Source organism: Schistocerca cancellata, chromosome 6 (assembly GCF_023864275.1).
Source record: "Schistocerca cancellata isolate TAMUIC-IGC-003103 chromosome 6, iqSchCanc2.1, whole genome shotgun sequence".
In the NCBI taxonomy this organism is placed as follows: Eukaryota; Metazoa; Arthropoda; class Insecta; order Orthoptera; family Acrididae; genus Schistocerca; species Schistocerca cancellata.
Window position 1 is genome coordinate 251,416,185 of NC_064631.1, and position 5,111 is coordinate 251,421,295.

A 5,111-nucleotide genomic window follows, 5' to 3' on the forward strand; every position below is an offset into this window, starting at 1 on the left:
ATAAGGTAATTGTAGTTGCTGGTGTTACTTTCGGAGATAATTGATGATGGTACGTGGCACTATCACTGGAAGAGTCTTCATGAGTGCAACTTTCGTCGGTGTCTTCGCCGTCTGTAGATTCACAGTCTGCAATATCGAGTGTTTCAGTTGTTTCTAGCCACATGTCTGCGCCATTTACATGCTCGTGTAGAAGTTTAACAACCATGTCGCATAACACATAGTCTTCACGCGTGTTTTCTGTTGATTGCTTCATTTGGCGTCTGTGGCATATCTCCATGGCAAGCAGCAAAACATTTACAGGGTTCACCATCACCTAGGAGGGGAGATCGAATGTTCACCGTAAAGTGGCTTGCGGAGTATAGATGAACATGTACAGAACATCTGTCACATGTCTAACCAGTTTCAGGACGGTATGTTTCGAAATACGTACCAGAAATTAAAAGGACGTGCATGCCGCAGAAACGAATATTCGTTTCCCCTTTCCACCAAAGCCGTGCAGCGATATTCCTCTTCAGTGAACGCCGCGATAAGACGGCCGCTCTTCCCCACCATGCGCACAACGCTCGCGACTCGCCATTTCCAGGGGTGGCCAGCCGTCACTGCAAGCGCCAAGCAGGAAAAACAGCCATGTTCGTGATTTTTTTTAGGTGACTTCCAGTTCATGTCAGCAGCTACAATTCTGCATACGGACCTTTTGCACAGTTAAATAACAGTGCTAAAAAAAGCAATAGATGTTTCGGCATGACAAGTCTGACCATTCCCTTGTTAGAACTACTTAAACCTAACTAACCTAAGGACAGCACACACATCCATGCCCTAGGCAGGATTCGAACCTGCGACCGTACCAGTCGCGCGGTTCCGGACTAAATCGCCTAGAACCGCTCGGCCACCGCAGCCGGCCACACGATTTGTCAAATTAACATAAAAAATAAGCATTGGTGAAAGTATACGATAAACTAAACAAAAACATCCCAGCTAACAGTATCGAAAACAAACCATTTGTCAGAATTTCGAATACGTGGTTACGAGCTGTCACGAAGTTAAATAATTCACACTTCACTGTGTCACACAAATTAGTCCTACTTATTGTGGAATGAGCCGTGGTAGCTGCTTAGTTTGGATCACCACATTAAAGTGCTGTTGTAGGACTTATTGTATAAATTAATAGCAAGAAGCGTCCTTTTAAGTTCAAAATTGGAAGTTTACCAATCTTTAATCACATTTCTAAAATTCTGCCGGTGGTGACCAGGTCTCTTACAGTACCTAACAAAGATTTCACGCAGGTAGGCAGTACGGATACACGCTGAGCACAATAGTTCTTACTTCTTCAAAAAACTTCACACTGTACAGATAATGTGAACGTATGTTGCTTCACGCAGCTAACCAGATAAAGTCACAGAACTGTTGTCAGTTATAAATAGATAATTGTTCAAGTGACTCAAAACACACATTCTGATTATCTGTTACTCATTACTATAAACATGTTCTCTCAGCCCTGTTCACATTAACGGAGATGCAAGATTGCCGAGACTGGGCTAAAGAACAGACTAACTATGCAGTTCGAAGGTCAAGAGCTAAATGAACGGACTGACAGAAACCTAAGAGCCGATAGAATAGACTAGAACAAGACCATTAATTTACAACAGTTTACAAATTATGTAGGTGAGAAAGTTCATCCTTTATTGTCATTGCTTTTGTCATTGTGTTTTGTTTACATATCATTTATCATGGGCAGCAACTATTAATGTCTATAGCACTACTATTGCCTACGCAATGGGAATATTGGATTCATAACCATGAGATCCGTCTTGGCCAATTAAATTTGGTTTTTGAAACTTCATTAATTTTTAATAAAGTACCCTTGCTCATTAATATGGGTTTCAGAAGTTTCAGTAAAATCAGGCTCCAAAAGTATATTAACGGATCCATGAAATTTTGAGTAGTTTAGTTATAATTGGCACTGAAAGTTTGGACCAGGTGAATTATTTAACGAAGAGTAGTATTTAAAGTAATTAATTTTGGGTTATTAGAAATATTTTGATGAAAAGAAGAAAATTACGTCTTTAACTTGAAAGTAGTTTTCCCTCTTGACTTTACCTATTAGCTCATAAGATTTTTCCCTATGGTTGGATGTAAAAAATTTAATAATTGCAATAACTTTTGATGGCCCTCATTTATGATGAAATTCATTAGCTCATTGCAGCCAGGATAACGGACCACATCAACTGAATACTGGAGTTTTGTGAGGAGGATTTGTATCTACCATTTTGAAAATTTGCTTAACATGGGCATAATGTAGGAAACAAAACATTGGAATTTTGAAAAGAAAATTAGTGGAAATTTTATATAGAGCTCAATACATGAAACAGGAGGACATAAAAAGTAGAATGGTGGGAGGAACCAACTTGCTCTGTCAGCACTGCCTGGTAGGCTTCTTCGAACCACCATCAGACTTTAACTCGACTGTTCCACTCTCACACAGGGTGCGGGAAAAATTAATACCTTAATTTATACGTGGTCTGATTACACTGAAAGTATATTTGCCTCTGTGCATACACTCTGTCATGAAAAGTATCCGGACACCTCCAAAAACATACGTTTTTCATATTAGGTGCCTTGTGCTGCCACCAACAGCCAGGTACTCCATATCACTGGCCTCAGTAGTTACTAGACATCGTAAGAAAGCAGAAAGGGGCGCCCCGCGGAACTCACGGACTTGGAACGTGGTCAGGTGATTGGGTGCCACTTGTATCATACTTCTGTAAGCAAGATTTCGACACTCCTAAACTTCCCTAGGTTCACTGTTCCTGATGTGATAGTGAAGTGGAAACGTGAAGGGACACGTACAGCTCAAAAGTGCACAGGCTGACCTCATCTGCCCGGGTTCCCGGGTTCGATTCTCGGCGGGGTCAGGGATTTTCTATGCCTCGTGTTGACTGGGTGTTGTGTGATGTCATTAGGTTAGTTAGGTTTAAATAGTTCTACGTTCTAGGGGACTGATGACCATAGATGTTAAGTCCCATAGTGCTTACAAGGGAACCTCCCCATCGCACCCCCTCAGATTTAGTTATAAGTTGGCACAGTGGATAGGCCTTGAAAAACTGAACACAGATCAATTGAGAAAACAGGAAGAAGTTGTGTGGAACTATGAAAAAAATAAGCAAAATATACAAACTGAGTAGTCTATTGCAAGATATGCAATATCAAGGGAGTTGTAAGGTTAGGAGCGCCGTGGTCCCGTGGTTAGCGTGAGCAGCTGCGGAGCAAGAGGTCCATGGTTCAAGTCTTCACTCGAGTGAAAAATTTACTTTTTTTATTTTCGCAAAGTTATGATCTGTCCGTTCGTTCATTGACGTCTCTGTTCACTGTAATAAGTTTAGTGTCTGTGTTTTGCGACTGCACCGCAAAACCGTGCGATTAGTAGACGAAAGGACGTGCCTCTCCAATGGGAACCGAAAACATTTGATCACAAGGTCATAGATCAACCGATTCCTCCACAGGTAAACACGTCTGATATATTCTATACGACACTGGTGACGGCATGTGCGTCACATGACAGGAATATGTTGTCGACCCACCTAACTTGCACACTTGGCGAATGGGTGGAAAGATTCTTCTACCTTGCCCGATTTAGGTTTTCTTGTGGATGTGATAATCACTCCCAAAAAGTGATGAAAACATAAGAGTTTTTCAGATAATAATTGTCTGAAAATAAAAAGTTAAACCTTTCACTTGAGGGAAGACTTGAACCATGGACCTCTCGTTCCGCAGTTACTCACGCTAACCACTGGATCACGGCGTGCCTAACCTTATACCACCCTTGACATTGCCTATCTTGCCATGGACTATTCAGTTTGTATATTTTTCTTATTTTTTCATAGTTTCACACAACTTCTTCCTGTTTTCTCGATTGATCTGTGTTCAGTTTTTCAAGGCCTATCCACTGTGCCAACTTATAACTAAATTTGAGGGGGGTGCGATGGGAAGGTTCCCTTGTTAGAGCCATTTGAACCATTTGACCTCATCTGTTGACTGACAGAGGCCGCCGACATTTGAAGAGGGTCATAATGTGTAATAGGCAGACATCTATCCTGACCATCACACAGGAATTCCAAACTGCATCAGGATCTACTGCAAGTACTAAGACGGCTAGGCGGGTAGTGAGAAAACTTGGATGTCATGGTCGAGCGGCTGCTCATAAGGCACATATCACTCCAGTAGATGCCAAACGACGCCAGGCTTGATGTAAGGCGCATAAACATTGGACGATTCAACAGTGGAGAAACATTGAGTTGAGTGACGAATCACGGTACATAATGTGTCGATCCGATGGCAGGATGTGGTTATGCTGAATGCCCACTGAACGTTATCTGCCAGAGTGTGTAGAGCCAACAGTAAAATTCTGAGGCGAAAGTGTTACGGTGTGGTCGTCTTTTTACATGGAAGGGGCTTACACACATTGTTGTTTTGCGTGGCACTATCACAGCACAGGCCTACATTAATGTTTTGTGTTCAAAATGTTCAAATGTGTGTGAAATGTTATGGGACTTAACTGCTAAGGTCATTAGTCCCTAAGCATACACACTACTTAACCTAAATTATCCTAAGGAGAAACACACACACCCATGCCCGAGGGAGGATTCTAACCTCCGTCGCGATTAGCCGCACAGTCCATGACTGCAGCGCCTTAGACCTCTTGGCTAATCCCGCGCGGCCATTAATGTTTTAAGCACCTTCTCGTTTCCCACTGTCGAAGAGCAATTCGGGGATGGCGATTGCATCTTTCAACACCATTGAGCACCTGTTCATAATGCACGGCCTGTGGCGGAGTGGTTACGCGACAGTAACATCCCTGGCCTGTACAGAGTCCTGGCCTGAATCCTAAAGGACACCTTTGGGATGCTTTGGAACGCTGACTTCGTGCCAGGCCTCACTGGCCGACATCGGAAACCTCTTCTCAGAGCAGCACTCCGTGAACAATGGGATACCATGCCTCAAGAAACCTTCCAGTACCTGGTTGAAGGTATGATTGCGAGAGTGGAAGCTGTCATCAAGGCTAAGGGTGGGCCAACACCATACTGAATTTCACCATTACCGGTGTAGGGCACCAC